This window comes from Corvus brachyrhynchos, unplaced genomic scaffold (assembly GCF_000691975.1).
Source record: "Corvus brachyrhynchos isolate BGI_N302 unplaced genomic scaffold, ASM69197v1 scaffold167, whole genome shotgun sequence".
Taxonomy (NCBI): domain Eukaryota; kingdom Metazoa; phylum Chordata; class Aves; order Passeriformes; family Corvidae; genus Corvus; species Corvus brachyrhynchos.
The window spans coordinates 5,225,735-5,248,209 of NW_008239547.1; the positions used below are offsets into that span (position 1 = coordinate 5,225,735).

Consider the following 22,475-nt stretch of genomic DNA (forward strand, 5'->3'; position numbering starts at 1 on the left):
ATGCCCATGCATGCACACACAAAATGCCTTATACTCCAAACATTTCAACATTTATTTGCTATTTGATATGGATTTCAGACATTTTCATGTTGCTTTCTCCTCCTAAGAACAGTGAAGGACTCTTGCTAGAAAAGTGATGTAGGAAAATTAGAAAGCAAAAATACTTCCATGACACTACAACCTGAATGAAAATTGTGCAGCCATTAAGCACTCTGGCAACTTCAACAACATAAGGACCTCTCCCAGAGCTCAGTAATGCTCTGTATAATACTGTAGAAATCTGCCACATTTAACCCCAGTCTCTCAGAAAAGTCTGCTAGCACTAAATCCTTGCTAATTGATAAGGAAGAGTTTCATGCAGGCAGGACAAAGTTTCCAGGATCAACACACAGCATTCTTCAAACAGAGACTGCACACACAGCATTTTCAGAACACAGTTTTTATACTGGCACAGTAGGAAGCAGATATGGGCCTTTAAAAAAAACAACCTGTTAATCATTCATGAATGAACAGTCAACATTTTAACAAAGGCCACAGATATGCTATCAGGCCTCTGGAAACCTGAACTCAGTGCAATGGAAAGCAAATGTACACATTCTGGTAACGAAAAGTACCTTGTGAAGGAGCATAGTATGCCAGCAACAAAAAGCCAGAAAACAAAGTTTGCTTGTAACTGGTAATTACCTTTTTCCTTTTGTAGAACATAAATTCAAGACAAAAGCTTCTAGAACATAACAACTGCCTAAAGAATGACTGCAATGCTAGCCTGCAAAACACGACCTAGCACACATCGAATTGCTTTCGCTGTCGTGCCTCTATTTGCAGCTTCTCCTAATGTTATAAACCTGAATGCAAAAGCTTTCATTCCAGCAGCAGCATTGATTGCTGTAAATAACTGCTAAAAATTAAGAACCTCAAAAAAAAAAAAAAAGTAAAGGCAAATCTCAATACCCTTTATGAAGTTAGAAGCAGCAGATTGTCCATATTCATGCAAAAGAGCAACATTATACTGAAGAAAGTAAGGGAATACTGTCTCTGCAACAGCAAGCTGAAGAAAGGAGAACAGGCAAATCCCACAGCATCCTGAGACTGGGAAAGAAGCATCCCAGTTCCCTCAACAACTGAGCTTCTTGCCAAGGAATTGCCATTGTCCTTTTAGAAAGGCCAGGGACTTCAATACCAGCTTTATTCAACACGAATGACACAAAAGAAATCTCAAGAACTCTACAGTTTCATTTTCATAAAGTGACAGCTTCGACTGGAATAATTAGCTCATCTTTTCCTTCCTCTTTCTGCTTTTGGTTTATATTTTTACAAACATGTTCTGGACTCTATTTTCTTTCTAACAGATACAGTTATATTTACAATTTATACCCAAAAACCCACGAGAGAGATTTTTCAGTGAGTCTTCTACTACCTCAGAGGTGAATAGAGCAAACTAATTTAACGAGCCAAATTGAAAGGGGAACTGAAACAATTTTTTGTGCTCTATCCTTCTCCAACACAGGCTGGATAATTCACACTGTAAGTCTAAGGAACATATAAAACAATGAGAGTAAATATTATAAGCCTGTTAACAGCCGATAATAAATTTCAGACAAGCTATAGTAATGCAAGTGTTATTTAACTGCACTGAAATTCTTGTGCTCAGTTGATTTGCTGTTATAAAGTGTAAGAAAAACATAGGACATTGAAAAGCAATACAGAATTAAAATCATCCCATACGAATCATTCAAAATGAATGCCTAATAAAGGCCATTCAATGGTTAAATGTTTAAAGTGTCCCATTTAAAAATTAAGCAGATAGATTCAAAATAATTTTTTAATGGCTAGTCAGTAACTTTTCATTAGGCTGGAAACAGTTAAGTATGATTCACCTTTGCTAATTTTATCTTTCAGGAAATTTTGTATGTTACTTACACTGAATTACAGGCTGAAATATTACTTCCTTCTATTACTGGAGATAGTTGCATACAATTAATTTTATTATATCTATTTCTATTAATATTTTGTTTAATGAAACCATATTATGAAACAGAGTCTTAGTACATAGGACATCAGGGTTCCCAGAATGTACTTGTGTTATTTCAGCTATGTAGGTTCCCTTCTGTTTTAGCTCTCTCATAACACAAAAAAAAATTCCTATAGTTGGTGAAAATATAAATCTTCATCTAGTGCTACTGCAATCTACCAATATCTAGGTGCATAACAAAAAGCCCCTCAAACTAAATACATTCCCTTCCCTTTCAGGCCAAAAGAAATGACTTAAATTATTTTCATACTCATCAAGATAATGATTTATTTAATTGTATTGCAAAATCCTGCAGCACAGAAAGCTAAAGGTGGCTGCTTCCACCACATTCACAACACTTGGGAACTTGAATGGAAACTGGCTGCAGCAGCAGGACACAGCCTGTGACAGGAGGGAGCACTTGGCTGGGTCTTGGAGTACCAGAGACCACTCCCAGATCATCCATCATAAATGACCGATCAAAGAAAATTGATGGAAAACCTTTTTTTCCCCTGCATGCTCTGCAAATTTCCCATTCAAATTTCTGCAGTTGCTCACTGCATGAGCAAACTATTACATACGAATGTAGGAAGTTTATAGCAATAAAAAAAGTATACTGAAGGACTGCAACAGTGATGTCAAATATTTTAAAAAATGGAAATAAGATCTTACAATGGGATCCTTTGTAAAACATGCACAAAGATGACAGTGTTTACCATACTTGTACTTTGCCACTTGCACAATCTAGCTTCTCCCTTCCATAAAAAAGCTTTTGTCCAAGGACATAGTCAGGGCCGCTTTTCCTATAGCAGAAAATTTCAATACCATATGAAACACTTTTATGTCATACATGCTTACACAGCAAGCTGACCCCAGCTAGGAAAGAGTGGCCAAATTTGACAATGTTGGAAAGTCAGACAGTAAATTTCCTCCACTCCTGTTCCCCCCTGTTCACTTCACCAGATCAAATACTGATACTTTCAACACACATAATATAGTTATCTGTAACCTAATTCAGAAATTTAGTCCGTATCTTGAACAACCTGGATATGCCATACAGAAGGAGATTTACATGTTTATTTTTTTCTCCAGTTTTATGGAAGTTAATTTCAAGTTGCTTCTGCATTTTATTTAACTGCTGTCAATTCCTGAGCTCTGTGGAGACCACAGTACATGTCTGAATGCAGACATGAGAATAATAAAGCTGTTGGGAATAATTTGTGATGTCTCTCAAGGACATATTCTATAAAAACCAAGATAATACACTAAGAAAACACAAGAAAAGCCTAGCTTGCTCTCTCCAGTGTAAAATTATCCTGCAATAGGCCAATAGGTACTGCTTTTCAGATAGGAAGCATCCCAAGAGCACAACAAGCTGTTCAGTTGTTTTAGAACTGTTACAGCAGAATAATCAAAGTTTCAGAAGTAGGGGAGATTCCTCACTCATCAAACCATTTACTATTTTAACTGGTTTAATGTATAGCTGTGCATCTCATTTGCCTCAGAAAGGTGAAAGTATTCTTAAGGACAGATTATTAAGATCTTCATGGAACACTTCTATGCTGTATCCATTACAGAAACAGCACATCTAAGAAGTTAGCTCCTATGAAATATTACTGTAGGAATAGTGTAGAATGATATTAATTGAACTTGTAATAGACTAAAGGTCATGCAAAAGTTTCCATTATAGTAACTTCAAACTGCATTTTTTCTACACTTTACATTTTCAAAAGTACAGATCCCATAGCCTTTAAGTGTACTTTTGAGGGTCCAGTGCTTACACAAAGTAGTGTAAAGCCAGGAACCCATGAAAAGTGTAGATGGGAAAGTAAACACCACCTCTGATAAAATTCCCCAAGTTACTGAAGTTGTAGTACTGAGCAAGCTCAAATCCCTAAAAGATAGTTTGAGAACCACTTGAATAAACAGAATGAAGTCTAAATACTACCACACAAGTTACCAAATCCCCATCATTCAGTAGAGCAAAAACTGTAATAGTCTACTATTAGAAATAGGAGGAAAACCCCAGAACAATTAAGAATTTTTAACCTCTATATGTGTATTATAATGGTTCACTTTCACAGTAGATAGTTGGGGATTCTTGAAAAAATAGAGAAAATAACAATTTGCAAGAGACAGTTCTAAAACAGAGCAGTCATCAAATCTGTGTTCTGTTAGAAAGGGTATTTAATTCCAAACACTTGAAAAGAAAATGCACAACTCCCACACAGTTTACAGCTGCTGTCCTTTTACTCTGCTGCAAAAGCAGATTTCACTTGTGTGAAACTGCTTCACCAAATGTTGTTCATGGCAGCAAATTCTGCAAGCGTTTGTTACAGTAGTAGTTCTTTGTTAGGTGTTAGAATAACTTCAAAATACCTTCCTGAGCTTATGATCTGCAACACTTAGAAGTTTTTAGTAACATATGCAGCTGCAGAATATCACCAGTATTCAAACAGTATGAGCAAAGCTGATGTATGAGCACACTTACTGGGATACTGGAAATATCTTAGGGGATTAATTAAGGTAGCAAACCCCAGTGAAGAACACAGTTATCTGGCCTAGGAAGCAAAGTATCAAATCAGATACTAGAATGGCATCTGTTGATTTGCCTTACTAATATATTAATACTAATACTTTCTGTTGTGCAACTGGTAGGCTCCAGTCACTTTATACCCTGCTACCCTCCACATTTGCCTCTCCAAGCATTCCCTGAGCTTATTACATGCAACTACCATCCACAAGCTACTATACCTCTCATGTACCCCAAAACTCCAGAGGGCAATTTCCTTGATTACACTGTCCCACTTGGGAATAAACTTCAGGAAGAGCCAATGTAGCTGTAGCTATTCACATTAACTTCCATAAACATCGTATTAAATCTTGGGAAACAAGCTTCAAGACTTCTCAATTTATCAACAGCAACACCTGAAAAAGCATGTTCCAGGGATCCTGACTGGCTGAACAATTTCAAAATACATGATTCGAAGAACCACACTTGACATACTGTAATGCTAACTCTATACCTTTACAATCCAAAACACAAATAATACACCCCAAAGTCTAGAAAAATCATGATAAAATCTGTTCATTAAGTAATGTATTCACACACTGGTATAAAAAACTTGGATTAGGGAAATAAGAATCTCAGGATGTTCTTAAGTCTGTACAAACAAAGTCCATGTTTCTAACTTCAGGCAATGTTTTTCATGAGCTATCCTTTTTAACACATCAGAATATCTACTATTAGAAAAAACAAAGAGCGTTTTTTCACTTTTTCCTTTTGAAAAAACTGGTTTGCTCATCTTAGCAGAAAGGGAAGCCAAGAGAAAAGTAACTTGCCATTTTAAATGTGTTAGTTACCCTAACTACCCATGCACACAAGCAAAGAATTTCCTTTGTGCAGAATGCAGAAGCAACACTGACACTTCTGCTTATACCAGGAGTTCAGCAAATGCCTTTGCTAATTCGGTTCATGTAACCAAATTAATAAAGCACGTAGTTCAATGGACTCAGCCATTCTAAACTCACAGTTTAGAAAACAAGAAAAAACACAAATTTATCTGTTTCAGAAAATAAAAGATTGATGATACACTGGCCACTGGCTACCAAAAGGAGCAATCCCATCTCCCTTGCCATTTGCATCCCTGATGCTGATGTGACGCTGCAGGAAAGGGATGGAAAGAAACAGGAATGGCAATAAATTAACCCCATTGAGACTTTAAAAACAAAACAAACAAAACCCCACAAACAAAAATCCCTCCCATATTTAGACTCCTTAGGTGTCTGCAGGTCACTGCAAGGTCAGCCAGAGACACCTCTGAAGTGTCTGACTAAGGCAGCAGGAGAGCAGAACCTTCTCTTTCAGAACCTCTCTGTTAGTTCTTAAGGAGGTTTAGCTGCCTAATTAAATTCCAAAGGTGGCTGAGAGAAGGAATTATCTTCAAGTAACTAAACCAGAATCAGTTATAGAAACAATAATAAGTAAAGAAGTGTCTATTTCTCACAGGGACAGGAAAAAAAAAAATGGCTAGAATGCAAGAGGGGGGCCCTGATCAGGAAAACAGGGAACTTTCCTTGAAAGTTTAAGTGCAGTTCAGCCCACAACCTTCAATAGCACTTATGGTATTCCTGCTTCTGTCCCTATGCAGTGAGAAAGAACCATAATGCAGTTGTTCTCCATTTTCCTTTCTCACAAGGCTTTGTAAACAAGGTTGCATTACAAATCTGTAACCCTCATCCTGAAAAGCAGCACGTTCACATCTGAAGTTTGAAACAAATGGAGAAGCTATTTAAAGTATACAGTAAGAAGCTGATTTATTGTACAAGTATGCACAACTGAAATGTTGGGTTTTAGTCCTTGTTTTTTCTTAAGGAAAATCAGCAGCCTATAAGAAAGAACAGTACAGTACCATGGTGATTGGAGCATTAAAAAACTGAAGTAGAAGAGGCCTCATGCTGTCAAAGAAGGAAATAAGTACCCCAAGTAGCTCAGGCAGAGAATAACAAATATTTTTGAGATGACTAAGGATAGCTCTTCCTGTCACCTCAGAGTACAGAATACAGCAGTAGGATGAAAGATAAGAGTGAAAAGAGAAGGATATTTTGTTTACTAGCTTAAGTCCCGCACTTGGAATGCAAACACTGAATTCTGAAGAACACGTTTTTGTCAGCATTTTGAGAAAAACTGTTTTAACATGAAATCTAACATGTGGAATACTTTACCTATGGAGCATAAAATAAAACATTTTCCTCACAGCTTCTTGAAAAATTAAAAAATATTGCTAGTATTAATTTTTAGTAGAAAAACCTGGGTCAGGAATGGTGGGAATATCTTAAATCAATTTAAGCAGGGAAAGGTGCCATATTCTCCTCTCCTCTGCAAACCACTAGGGTATCTCAATACTCAAAATAAGTTAAAGCCCAGAAGTGTTATAAAATCATACCAGTAAGGAAAGAGGAAATTTTCTCTCCCTTCCCCCCCAAAAGAAAAATTTAAGGACAATTTTCTTCAACCTGTAGCAAAACTGGCATGGATAAAACAAGAAGCTGCCACTGGGTCTAGTCATCCTTCCAATTTCAGACATTCCCACAAATCTGAGGGATGAGTTACAGACAATCAAACTTCTCCGATTTCAGAAAAAAAATAGGGACACACCCCCATTTTCAGTCATGTCAACCTTATAGTGATCCTGTCCTGTTCACTGAGGATAACCCCAAAAAATTAATAAGATGCAAAACAAATCAGACAAGAAAATATACACAGTGCTATACTTTGTGGGATTAATACATATTTTTTCAGAGCAAGCAAGTTCAACAATGGAAAAAAACCCACTTCCACATTCAGAGATGATCAAAAAGGCAGTAAAATCATCTCTATACTAAAAAACTTTCCAGCACAGAATTTAAGTCACCCAAAGCAATATCCTGAAATGTGCCAACAAGTGGGAATGCTTGTGCTTCAACTGTGCTTCTCCCCTGACTGTGAATTATCAACTTCATTATCCTCAGAATTGCAGCTGTTAAGTCAATTCCCACGTACAATTTGCAAAAACAACCCCAAAATGTTATGAGCTGGCAAACCACACATGTTTAATTAAGAGTAGTTATGACCTGTGGCCATTTCCCCCAGTTCGATTTCACAGCTGCAGCACTGACAGGAAACGTCAAGTCATTTTTCTTCCCTGAGAAGTTGCAAATAAGCAAATGATGAAACAAGCTGCATTTTGTAATACAAAATAGAGGTCTTGCAAACTAAATGAACTGAGCTTTGGGGCTTTTGCTTAACTTCTTTATGCTTCTGAGAAATGCAGTGCAATCCAGCAATCTAAAATCCAGTATTCATCTGTTGAAAAGCAGTTAATTGTAATTTTCACAGTTCAAATATAACTTCTACGTTGCCATTAGGATAAAGAAAATTCTGTGGATTGTATACCACAGTAACCGAGAAAGAACCACAAAATAGCATCTATGCATGCTGCCTATAGCATGTCTATTCTATCTTAAATGAAAGAACTGGTGAAGGGACTAAGGCAGCGTGTCACATGGTCTAGAAACTTACTTAAAAAAAGGGGAGAGAAAGAGCGTATGCCACAATATTCAAAGAACAATAATGAATGGGCACATCACCAATTCCCCCAGAAGCTCAGCACAGCTATCCACCCTCAAAAGCCAAAACTAAATCTGAGTATCTCTCCTCTTCCAACAATATTCCTTAAACATAACCCAGTTACAGGTTTCACACAGAAAATTATTGCATTATGTCCATTGGTATGTGTTACAAAACGGGTGTCAGAACATGTTCCAAAAGTCCCTTATGTCCTACATGGACTGCAGAACAATTAAAAAGCTTGGTACTATCTATTCAACATAAAATGCTGTGTTTGCTGTAGATGCCAACTGTGTAAGTAACAGGACATCCACATACACACAAAAAGTCTTACCCCAGTTTTCTGTGTGGACTTCCTTCACTCAGACAAGCATGAACATCTACTGTAATTAAATGTTTAACAGAAATGCCCCTGCTTGTTGGCAGGTCCTTCTCAAAGTTTGAGGACGAAAGACCCCTTATGAAGAGCAGAAACAAGGAGGTAACAGCCTGCCAGAAATGAGGTGGTGGTGTGTGGGAAGGGGGTCAAATATACTGATATTTGAAGTAGACTCCATCTCCCAAGGCCTGCTGCCACACTTATATCAATCCAGACAGGGTCTGCTAAAGATGCACTGATCATAAAGATTGCATCTGGTCTTCCCAGGGACGGCACTGCCTTCAAAGTGGAGTCATTCTGACTACGAGCAGCACTGCTGGATTAACACCATAAAACCTTTTTGGCATTCTGGGCTCCAGGAATGAGATAAGACTCTCAGAAGTAAGAGAAATGAGTGAGAGCAGCTGTAAGTGAACCAGAGCCTGCAATAAAAATAGGAAGCAGAGTTCTTTGTCACATCCCTGCCCATCATGCAGACCGCCTGGGCTGACTGGTACCACACCGGGGAGCGGGAAAACACAGTCATCCTTCTCACTTCTCCCATGATTGTAAGACTCACTAAAAGTACAATGAACTGATGTACTTCAGTTCTTTCTGCCATGCAACACCGTTTTTCACTGCTGACAAGAAAAACTGAAAATCACCTCAAGCCCTAGATATCAGAGATTCATTCCAATTCATCAATAAAATGAAGGACTTATTAAACTGCCCTAAAAAGAAAATACTGCCCCTAAACAAAAGACAGGAAGGAAAAAGGAGGTCAGATTCAGATATCTGGCACTAACCCACTCTGAAACTTACTCCTGATGATCCAAGTGAAAGAGGCCACACTAGCACACACATTCCCCTGTGCACTGCATGCTCCAGATTACAAAGCACGTTCCAAAATACTGGGGGGTAAGATGTAATCTAAATTAATTTTAAAAACCCCAAATAATTTCTGTGATTTTTTTTTCACTGAAGTAGCATTTACAAAGTCTTCTGACAAATGTAAAACTGTGACTAAATGTAGAGAGTATGTTTAAATGGACTAATTATATACAGATGCTTTTGTTGCCAGGAATCTATTTTGTAAAACACACTAGAATTTAAAATTATGTTAAAAGCTTTCATGTAAGAAGACTTGCATTAAGAAAAACACAATAAATTACCAGCGCTTTGTACACAGGAATGCATTATGGTACTCTTGACATACAGTGTGAGGGAGTTCTGGAAACACTGTCAAACTTCATTAAGAAGAATGTTATGCTTACTCAATATTACTAAAACATTCCAGGCTTTTTTGAGTGTCCTATGCAATAAAGCAAACCTATTAGCAGTACATTATGGCTGAGATGGCAAGAATTTGCTAATAGTTTCATGCTGATTAAGCAACAGGCAGTAAGCGGTGCCCTGTGCCCGCCACAGCAAGCACAGCCCTCCCCCATGCTGCTGAATTATAATTCCGTGCTCAGCATTCAGCGGATCAGCTGGAGCCACCAGCCTTTAGAGAACATTCTCATTGAAACTACAAGTATAATAAAGTATGGCAGCACTATCTGCCAAGCTGTCAGGAAAAAAAAAATGCTTTAAAGGACGTATATGTACGCTAGAGTATATAGTAATGCTCAGCACATGAAGCTGTTCTTGCAAGCTGACAGAAAGCAGGTGTTCATCTGCAGAAAACAGAGGTGGAATGGAAGCTGAACTTGCTGGGAGCATTCAAGAGAAATATACACTAGGATAAAGGGCATGTTATTTTTCTACAATGGTCATGAGTAAATGGCACACCTTCAGATGCCTGTTGCATTTATTTGATGATTTAGATAAAGCAGAATATCACAGACAAGTGACATTTAAAGCATTGCTATTTCTGGAAAAACAATAATTTTTCCATTAATAAAACAGCCAGAAAAATTAACGTATTTAGAATTACTGGATACAAGAATACTTTGCCATTGATTTCTACGTTGTTTTCCAAGGAGATTTCCATTCAGCTCCTATACAAAGGTGAATTATGTAACTGCAGGCATTGTAGGAGCTCCAGGTTCCAGGTCCCACGAGGATCTGTAGAGTAACAGTGCTGAAAACGGATCAGTCCACTGCCCAGAGAGCCTTCTGCAACACTGCTGTCAGTACAGCTTATTCTGCTCGATGAATGTTATGATTCTGCTGTTCAGTCACACCAGTTACATAGTACAACAGGTATATTAAAGATATAAACCTTGTTGGGAAATTGAAGTCGATATAAATAAAGCCTGAATAGGCTTTAGGCTAATATTGCTGCAAATGCTTTTGTCTCCACAAGAGCAGTAATTGAGTGTGGAGAGTGATTAGCTGTATCTTCTAAATAACACTTACTAGAAGTGTTATAGCTGTGCATTTCAGATTGCCCTTGAAATGGGGGATTAGAGGATGGGCAAACAATCTGGCACAGCAACAGTACAGCAATCATAACAAAACCTCCAGTGAAGCCTCAAGCTTCAAGATGAGCCTTGCAGCCATAAATCCCCTCAGAGGAATGCAGGGAGATGTTAAACTGCTAAACTCTGCTAAGAACACATACTTTTCATTTTAGCATATAGATTCATCTATTTTGAGCAGAAACTGAAGTTTTATGCCCCCTTTTGCCACAGCAGTATAGAGCTTGTAATGGTTGGCATACCATGACAAAATGCATCTAGTAGCTTCAAGAAGTTAAAAGTATCAATTTAAAAAAAAAAATCACTTGTAAATCATCCCTTTATTGAGATTCTTAGCATAATGCATAAATATGAGAAGATCCTTCAATATGAAGAATATTCAGACCAAGAAGCTGTTTGATATGCTTTTTGATTGCTTGTTTCCATAGGCTTCTTTCTCCACATAAGCCTCCCTCAAGAAAGACTGAAGCTTAGAGATAAACAATTTCAGCTAACAAATAATCTTTTAAATTGTTAAATTAAAATTAAGACATCATGTTCCCACTTACTCATTTATCTTATTATTAAAATAAATAATCTAAAATTTCATTTTTTTAAAAATCAAAATTCATTTTCACCTGGCAGATTTCAAGCAACAGTCAACACATTAGACTTTCCTATCTTTAAAACCCACTAGTCTCTGTATTAGATTATCTTTTCTTAAATCTGTATTCAGATCGAGTATCCTCTCACATGTTTACTGTGTAACGCTGAATATAATTAGTGGGTTCTATGACAGACAGCAAGACTTTTTTTACGAGGTGCAAGACAAAGTCACTGTATAACAACTCAGAGAAGAGATTACAATTTCATTTTCAAAGGAGTCTTTGGTATTTTAGGACACTGCATTACTTTGGAATCCTCCGTCCCCCACTATATTGGAGCAGGACATTCACTGGCCTGCCTGAAGCAAACAAGCCTTAAGGTAAAAAGCAATAGATGGAGAAAATGCTTGACATTAAAATGAATATATTTCTTGTTTTTCCAATACTTTATATGTATTTTGTGTTTTAAACTCCTCTGACCAGGAAAAATACTTCAGATTTTGGCACTTATGGAAATAAAGTTCACAACTCCACTAGAGAAGTGTTTTAAAATTAAATTCCCATTGTCAGTTGGGCTCTTAACAGGCTCTTTATGTATTGTCACCTCTAGTATGCATAATTACTCAGCTGTTTAGTTTGCATGTTGAAGTTTCTAAATAAACAATAAAAATCCCACATTTATCAGCATCCTTCATTTATATTGGAGGAGAGAGAGATATAAAGAATTAAGACAAAATGCCACAAGTCCTTCTAAATTCCCAAGACACTGCCTCTATTCTCAAGACAATATACATGCTACAGCACGCAAGCAAAACTCTAAGTTTTGTTAGTGCTGCTTGAACCCCCTCAATCTCATGTATTTTAATGACTTAGGACAAAGAACACCTCCTATTACACCATGTGTAACATTTTTTCTGGTAATGAAGGATAAACTAGAAAGCCAAGTCTCATGCCAGAGGAGACATAGAGAGAAGATTAGGTCAAGACTTCAGTTTAAAATTTTGCCTTAAAAGATGTAATAGGATGAATAAAATAAGTGTTATCAGTTAGCATATTTATATATTAGTATGAGGTGTTTCAAATTTTGAGCAGAGAACGAATATTTCCCTCAGTTTAAGACCACACAAAAAGAAGCCTGTACATAATTATGCCATGGTGCTGCTAAGATATTTTCAATTTTCAACTTTGAACTGAGCTAGAACAGGCTATGTTCACTCGAGTTTTAACACTGTTCTGCAAAAGTATACTGAATAGCAGGAGAAATATTTTTAGAAGTATATTCAACCCACTGTGCCTAACTTAAAAGAAGTTAGAGATTTTTTTAAGATCACTTTTGAGGGCTTTTTAAAATGCTAAAGGCAAGTACACAATTGTATAGTTAAAGACTTTTCTCAAAATCGCAGAAATAGTCAGCTGCTTACAGCAGAATTAAGCAAAGCAATAAAATTCTCACGGGAATCTCAACCAGGTTGCATCTTTTTTCCTCCCTACAACTACTGAAAATAGAAGTATTTGTTCTTTGACTGTATTTCTTCATCTGTTTCTCTCTACTTGCAGACAGTTTGTTGGCACTCAGTGTAAGGACCGAAAGCATGAAACACTCAGCCATGCATTTCTGCAGTTTTTCTTCCCCTTTATTTTCCTTACACTAGCAAGAATGTCTTTCATTTTCAATAACAGCTATTTCTGCAAATCAGTATCCAGAAAATGAAGTATACCTTTGTCATTGAATTTTGTGTTTCAGCATTAAAACGTTAATCTGCAACTACCACTTTACTTCAATGAAATTAGATATTAAACCAGCAATTTTTGTTTCAGATGGCAGTTAAGAAGATATAAAAAGATTCAGTATTTGTGGAATTTTATTTACTTTGTAATTCTGAGGCTGCACTCAAGCAGATCCAACCATACCAAAGACAACATAAAAGGTTGGCTCAGGGCTCAAATCACCATTTAACATAAAATTCTCTGAGAAGCAAACCAGCAGTTTATGGACAGACAGCGATGATGCGAGAGAAGGATAAGTACACAGAATTCCTGAGACCATCTATGGACACAGAATTTAAATACAGCTCTTCCAGCTACTTTCCTCAGAAAATTGACTGCAGAGAAAGAATTTTTCAGTGTAGTATCATCCTACCACAACATTCACTTCAATTGTTTTAATAAACAGCACACCAAAGACCTGCAGCAGCTGGAAAGAGCTCTTTTACAGCCTTCCCAAATGCTGTACAGGGTATCATCACACCTTAAGTTTGGACACAATCTGCTGAGGCTTTAAAGATTTACAAAACAAGAGAAGAAGAATAAGAGAGTTTAGAGCTAGATTTTTAGCACAGCATTTGGGATTTGGATTTTTCTGTTTTTCCATAAAAACAAACAAACAAAACCACAAGCCCAAGCATGTATCTAAGTTTTGATCAACTGACTGTGACAGCAGCAAAAAGGGATGCAATACAGTTTTTACATATATAATTAACTGAAAAGTAAACAAAACTTGAAAGTAAAATTTACACCTTGGTGCATCACAACCCACAACCTGCTGATTTTATCTAGAAAAATGTAATTTCTAGTGTGTAATGTGAGTTTTGGTGCATGCTGTCCCACCTGCCTTTTCTTTTGAATTAGTGCCAAGTGCCAGCCTCAGCAGGGTGACAACAGAACCTTTAGGGATGCCAACCTGTGGGTTGGCATGTTCCATGTTCCTGCTATGGGAACAAGTGCTCCCAACCTTGTGAAACACCAAGACAGGCATCTCTTTGAGACTGAGGCATGGAAGAATAAAAAGAAAAACTATCTCAAGTTTAACTTCCCTCACTCTGTATGTCTCCTCAGGCAGTCACATAAGCGTAACCCTTCAGGCTGGCAAAGGCAAGAGGAAGGAAAGCAAGTGAAGCTGAAGGCTGTAGCTTTTACTGAGGAGGCTGCAGTGGGTGACTGATGAGGAGCTGCCATAGGCACAAGAGAGCAGATGAGCTCAGCGAGTGGATGAACGATGAGCAGAGGGTCAGAGGGAGAGCGCTGTGTGACCACTGGGCCACTGACAGGGCCACGCTGCCTCTTCTCAAGCTCCAGCTCCCTGCCTAAAGCAAGGCAGCCACAGAGCCTGGCTGTGAAAAGCCCTCTGGGAGGAAGCGCTGCAGTCCTCTGGCATACTCTGTGGTGCTCGTGCCCATGAGCTAACACATACTACAGCAGGAAAAGCACAAAGCCTCAGGGAAGTATGAAAATGCCATTACAAGTTAGATTGCAGCACCCAGGAGGGATGATCAGTACAAAGTCACAGCCAGGACAAATGGACTTATCTGGATAACAGAAAAAAGACAGTACTGATGAGTACATCTCATGAAGTTTTTGTGAGGAAGCTTAAAGTTGGTAGTCACACTGTATGAGATGCAAATCAAGATCAAGAAACAGAACAGTTGCCCCTGGTTTTCTTTTATATCCCATATATATAGAGAATAAAACTATATACTTATATATCCACACACATACATAGTCCCCTGTGCCTAAAGCACAATACAGTTATGCATGACAAACATCTATTAGCTTTTCCAACTGGATGCAGATAACCAAGAACTGATATGGATAGTGCCAAGCACATTGATAGAAGTTCAGTGGTGAGGTTGGGGGGAGGAGGGAGCAGCTGTGGAAAAGCAAAGTCACTCAAGAACCTCATTTACTGTTACAACACTTTACTGCAGGATAAACCTTCTTCTAAATACTTAAAAGACAAACAATAGTTATGTGCAACACTGTAACATTTCTGTTGTATCATTAATCATTTCTAAACAATATCCCAGTGATCTTTCAAGCTCTCTAGAAAACAAACGTCCATGCAATATTACTAGACACATCAACCAACCAGTTGAGAGTCCAGAAAGTTTGTTAACTGTATTTTTGTTTCTATCAGACATAACATTTTATTACAGTATTACATAAGGACACTTGTTCCATGAGTCCCATCACATCAGTGACACTAAAAAGACAAATGTGTCCTCGAGTCCATCAGATCTGCTGACTTTGCACTAGACTGTGACTATTCAGGTTGCCATAAAGGAGTTACTTACAGGCTATTGACACACTCGTCACAACACTGCTTAGGCCAGCACCACCACCTCCCTGCAGCACTGGAAATAAATATTTGCAGAGCCAGGTGGTGACTAGAGCAAAGTGATTCAGCTGAACAATAACCCACAAAAGCAAAAGATGGCAACTGTGTACACTACACACTACCAGAAAACACACATAAAACTCTGCTCCTCAGCACTGCATTTAAACAAAATAGAGGGAAGTTATTTCATTTAACTAGATGATCTGAAGATCATCCAGAAGCCTTAGGCGAACCATTTTAAAAGGTTCATATTGAAATTCAAAATGTAACATGTAATTCCAGATTTAAAATAGGAGTCTAAGTTTCTAATCATGATTTTGATTACAAGCAGAAGTTGAAGCCAGATAATGTAACATCAAAACTCAACATAAGTAATAACCTAAATTCATTCAGACAGCTCCTCAACTTCTAGCTTTCATTCACAAAACTTACTGGAATGAATTAAAATACAGACTCCAAACACCCATGACAGTCTTCACAGCATCATTGTACACAAGCTCCAAATCTCTGCCAAAAGAGTTTACAAAGACAGGACAAGCAGATACAAACTATCAAAAGATGGGGGGGAGGGGGAATATACCAAAATTAAGGCTGCTTTACTTCTCAACAATCCCTCAGACATTTCAGCAACAAACAACCTTGAAGTCAGGAGTCCTGTGCATGCAACACTAAGTGCACCCACTCTCATGTAAGATTTCTGCAAAGCCTTCATGGAACTGTTCCATGTCTCTGCTTGTGCTCTTCTACACTGTTTTCAGCACTATTACACTTCCTTTTCAACGAGAGAGAGGTTGGCAACTGCCTGTTATTTAGAACACAGAAACACCATCAAATTTGCATTCTGCATTTTTGTTTTGCACCATTTCCTACTACGGACACTCTCTATGCTTGTTTGAATGCCTCTCTGCACTAACCTAGCACTTTCACATCTACCAGAATAGAACCATAATCTATTAGAAATCTACTGTCTTTCCCAAGAACTAGGTCAGAAGTCCTATTAAGACAGGCTAAATCCAAAATTGATACACGTAATCTAACAGTACATTGTCCAGTTACTCACAATCACAGAAGTCATTTGAAAATCCTCAGTTCTTATTATCCTGAAAGACTGGTTTGTCCAAAATTATTGTCCTTAGCTTTATAACAAACTCCACATAAATGCAAAACCTACTTCTCTCTATCGTTTTTAAATCAAACATACCTAGCAAGGCATGTCAGAGACATATCAGCTGCTTGGGTGCTAGATATGCACAGATTTTGCTTTCTTTTTTTTTAAGCACAAATGTCTACTATTCCAGAGAGCTGCCTAAAAAAAAGGGAAAAAGTGTTTTGCATTTTATTCTACAGAGTCATACGTTCCCTGCCATTTTGTCATACTGCTGTGAAACAAATGATACTTTCTTTAGGATTCTACAGAATAACAGCACCTTTGTTCTATAGGCAAGCACTGCAATATCGAACAACTGCCTAAATTGTAACCAGGTAAAGACATAGCAAAAGCAATTGTTTGTACCCAGAGTTATGTGAGAGAACAAGATATGATCAACTATTCTCAAAACAGTCTCAAGCAGAGTTTTACCTATTACAGTCTTTTCTATGTCCCTACTTCAAATGACAGAAGCACTGCCAAAGAGAAAAAGCAAGTCCCAGTATCTCCAGCTGCTTTCAACTTCGGCAGCAGTGAGACAAAACACCCATTCCTTTTCCTACGGCTGCTTTCCTATTTAAGCATTTACTCCATCATCCCTAAAGGTTCTGTCATCACCCTGCTGAGGCTGGCACTTGGCACTAATTCAAAAGAAAAGGCAGGTGGGACGGCATGCACCAAAACTCACATTACACACTAGAAATTACACTTTTCTAGATAAAAACAGAAAAATCAATTCCATATTATGACTGTTATTCCTTAAGTAGTGCAGCTTGAGCTTTGTTTGAGCTAGTAAGTAATTCCACCAGGATTAAAGGCACAGGTTTATTCATGTAAGTCAGTGCACTGGAAGTTCCATTTCATCGTTTTCTGCATGATATTAAGGTAAATACGGGTGCAAGAGTCAAAAGACTGTGTTGGCACTTGCAGAATTTTAACAGTGCACTAGATGTTCGTTTCAATTCTGAAAGCAGAACATGAAACTGCATGTACCAAGGAGATCTGTAGCTTAGTCAGCTGAGCATTCAAACACCAGTATTAGAACAAGCCAGTCAACTAAAACCAACTTGTCTCATAGGTCATGATTTTCTGACAAATGCCTCATAGAGATAACACTTGTGCTCGCTGTTTATTTTTTTAAGGAAGGTCAATCTGATTTGCAGCAGGGATGTTCAGAGGAACAAATGGGATATCGGCTGTAGGCAGTATTAGTGACACACAGGGGCTTCTCATTTTAGGGTACCTAAATCCAGAATCAGTCACCTGGACCAAGAAGGAGAACTATCTGCTACCTGACTTACATACTAAAACTACAGAGACCAAGCTGGTCACAAACAGCACCACTGTAAAGTGAAACCACCCAGACCTGTTGACGCTGTGTAGGAAACCCCCCCCACCCCCACATATACAAAACCAGCCAGGGAAAGTATTCCCTAATATTATCTGTCCAGAACCTTTGAGTTTTTAGTGTAATTTAGCAAACATTTCAAGCTGTTTACGAAGTTCCAGCAGCAGCTACTGAAATTACAAAAAAAAAAAATTAAATTAATGTTTTATAAAACTCCTTAAATTATAAAGCTTTTAGTCCCTTGTCATTGAAAGCTATTCTTCGCCTCATTATAATGGGCGTATTTCAGCATTTAACATCATTAGAATAACAAATGCTGTTTTTAAGAAGTTAAGAGATTAAAGGATGGTACTTAAAACATAATTCAAACTATTACATTATACATATCATCATGAACATGTTCAGTTTTATTAAGAAAAAAATCTTGCATGCTTCCTTCATACTGTCGAATTACTCATCTCTTGGACAAATGAATGAAATAAAATAAAACAGCATGAAATTTCTTTTCACAGAAGCAAACTAATTCTGTGCCCCACAAAACAGTGATAGCCATTTATTTCAGAGGTTTAATGTTTGACCAGCAAGGCAGTCTAACACCAATGATTTGCCACCAGTGACAGAGCCAAGAATGCCCAGATCTCCAGAAGATGCGATCTGACATCTACAGAAACACAAAATATTGTTTTCCTGATTAAAAAGTTACTGCAATCCCACAGAAATTGCAAAGGCAAGACAGAAAGAGCTCTTCAAGATCTTTACTACTCAGAATTAATCAAAGCAAAACAGCCATCCTAGTGATAATCCCCTTTAGTGCTTCACAGTTTATGCAATAGTCAATTACTAAAGAGGATGAAAGACAGAACAATCTTTGCAAATAGGTCACTGTCTATATTTATAATGATTAAAACCAGCTTGCTGCTAAAAGTAACTTTTAATAAGCATAAAAAGTAACATTAAGACAGCGCCATGTATTTACTCTTAAATACATTCTATGTCTCCTATGACAAAAGAGGAGGTAACACGCATCAGAAACAAAGTTACTTCCCATAGGTCGTGAATTAGCATTGCCAAAAGCAGATTTTAATTTCAGTCTGTAATGATTTTATTCCAAAGTATCATCCTCAAAGATAACACCTAAACATTCTTGACATGATCTCTGAACTTACCCAACTCTCTCTCTCCCTGTCTGCATACCTTCTGTCTCAAAACTTGTTAGTAGATTTTACCAGCAAACATTGCCCAAGGTGCTTTTTGAAGACCACTTTTAATATCGTCTTCTTCTGCTTCAGCTTTTCTTGCCTGTTTAGGCATGCCTGAACATGAAATTCCTGTTTCTTTTTTTTTTTTTATACTTTAGAAAAATTACTCAGGTCTCTTGTTTCTGCTGCATACTGCTCAGACATCCCATCTGCTTCTTTCAAGTACTGTCCATATCTGCTAAAGAATGACTCTTTCAGAACTTTCCATATCCTTGCCCTTTCCCTGGGACCACGGCATCACACCTGACACCATTTTCATAAAATTTCATTGAACTTCATTGATTGTCAGAGCTTTTAGTGCCACCATATTCTCAGTGTGAATGCACCCAGCTGTGCATTCACTCAAACCATTTCATCCAGTTCCAATTCTACCTGCAGTTACTGTCTACACCAGAGATTTAAATCTGGTTAAATTGAAGCTTGTTTCCTCTCAAGCCCTACTTCCTCTAATTACCTCTAGCCTTCCTACAGTTCAAGTCTATAAACTAACATATGGTTTGTACAATGCCTTATCCACCAGAGTGGCAACTAATAGTTTTAATTTCTTCGCATAAAATGCCAGGAATGCTCATAATCCAGTCCTGACATTTCTCTTGACCAGACCCTTCACTACATCATCATCAGCAAATATTTCTGGTCACACTGCCACGTCTCTGTCCTTTACTTCACATATTTCATCTGCTAAAAAATCCCTTCTTTATGCACTACTTTGGAGGCTCTGGATCTTCCAGTATTTCCACAGCCAGCAAGCCTATGACTTCAAGACGGTACAGTTGCAGAACCTGCACTTCATTACCAGAAAGGATGAGGAGGATAATCTTCAGGGAATAATGTAACCACTTCTTAGAAGGATCTCACAAGAGAAGCATTCCTCTGTATCTCATATACTTGTACTCAAGGACAGTAAAAACACACTGAAGGTCAGGCTAAAACTGAATACCATCACCTCAACACCACCAAAAAGTTACTTACATGATGGTATTTTTAAGGTAATTCTAGCTTCTAATCTTACAAATTTAAGAGAAAATACCTGTAGTTTAGAGTTTATTATAATGCAGACTGCATAAAACTGAACTCCACAGCAGGCAGAGGAGGGAGAAGCAGTCAGACTTGTGAAGTGAAATCCTGTTTGTGCGTGAAAGCCAGGAACTTGATGTTCTCACTACAGACTAAGAGCAATAAAAACAGCTTTCTGAGCCATTAATTTCTGCACAGCTGATTTCTACTAAACAATGCTCATTATTGAAAGAATTCTAAAAAAACTGCAGGCTGTTCCAGTGAGAAGGCTGGCACTCTGAACATCTACACTGAGCTAACGGTGACATCAGTTCTACCACTGCTTTAATCCCCACGGCTACTAAATGTCAAACATTTTCATTGTATTTAAAGAGCTTGCGATTACACGTGATGAGATTAAGTTACAAAATAATGCAAACTGCAAGGCACAGTGAACACCCACACTCTTGTTGCCCAAGAATTCTGATACTGGCAAGTTCTTCAGTAACATCAGTCAGAAACTGAGAAGCATTTTCCACAGTCAAAATGTGGCATTTTTAGCATTCGTTATTTTTAAACACTGTGAAAACTCCCCCCTTCAGACCTCCCATAACACAGGGTCTGCAATACATGCATTGCTGCCCCGCTCAAATACAAATTTATAAATTGGCTGTAGCATTGAATAAAGTATAGTGGGGTGGATTGGGAGAGGGGGGAATGGTGAAAAGATTAAGTGTCACTGCATCAAGAGGCACAAAGTCCAGTGGAAACTGAGCTGCAGGCCATATATTTATTATTGACAAAAGACACCCATGTAATATTAATTCCATCTGCTTTACAGAAGGAAATGCATCAAATTATAGTCAACACAGAAGAAGGAACTGTCCTAACATGTAATATAATTTTTAATGTGGTAAGCTCTTTACAGTATGATATACTATCTAAACATTCCTTATTATTTTCATAATTTGTTTGGCAATTGATTAATATGGCAGTCAACAGGCCAACACATGCTTCTAAAATAAATATCTAATAATCATTTTATTGTGCCAAGTTCTAAGCTGTTCATATCAACTGCGCTGAGCTAGGGCAGTGCTGTAAAGAAAGTGCAACAAGGCTCATGGATTCTCACACTGCATAAGCAAGACATCACTGAAGAAATTAAATTCAGTAATCCTATTATTATTTGGGGGAGGGCTGATGAAGTTAAAACTAACATAAAACATACAAATATTAGAGACATGATGTCCCATAACTAGAGAAACTCTGAATATCAAGAATGAGGCCAAGAATACAGTAGGATACGGAAAAGCTACTGATTCAGAGTATTTCAATAAATATATATACATACAGTTCAAGACTCTGTAATTCACCTAATCAATCTTGTATCTTTAAGATCTTCCCACACTGACTCATTCCTAAGCAGCTTTGTCTTCATTGTTTCTTACTAGCAAAGTACCGATTCACAGCTCTCAGTGCTAAGACTTTTCACGTCTAAAGTTAGCATCAAGTTTGATTTGAGATCCTCTGGTACTCTGAACACGTGCTGGCAAGTGGGATTTACCATAACAATCAGTTTTTATCCAAGCAAAAACACTTTCACACTACAGATTAAGTTCAAGAGTAGGGAGCTTTTAACAGAATTTAAAATAATTTAACATGTCCCTACGGAAAGACGAGGGAGGCAAGTGTGAGGTGGGGGAATTATCTACATATACACACATTTATAAATATATGTGTAAGCACACATACATCACCGGTTTAAGAGCAAACCTGGATTACAATAGACTAATTAACTTGGTTACCCGTACCAGAAGTGACCTGATTAAGTCAGAGTTCTAATCTTTTGATGGGGGTGGGGGACGCCTGTTTAAAAAAAAATTAAAAAGTGAGAGAAACTGCTTTATTAAGGACAAAGGCCGTCAATGCTCAGTTTTAGCCTGAAGTAGGAGTACATCATTCCTGAGATTCTTCCATACTAATTAACAAACTCACATGTTTTGAGTTTTAATCCAGAGTAAAGTTGTGAGAAGCAGAATTGGCAGGGCTGACTCATTAAAACAGTCTACAAATAAAATGATCAAGCCAGAAACTAAACTCCATGTAAATCTTAAGTGTAATTAAAC

At 37.7% G+C, this 22,475-nt stretch overlaps 1 protein-coding gene across 10 annotated transcripts in view; it reads right to left on the bottom strand.

Moving 5' to 3' along the window:
* The window catches only part of ARHGAP12 (Rho GTPase activating protein 12), a 75,361-nt gene that overhangs the window by 46,980 nt on the left and 5,906 nt on the right, over nt 1–22,475 (bottom strand). The window lies entirely within an intron of this gene.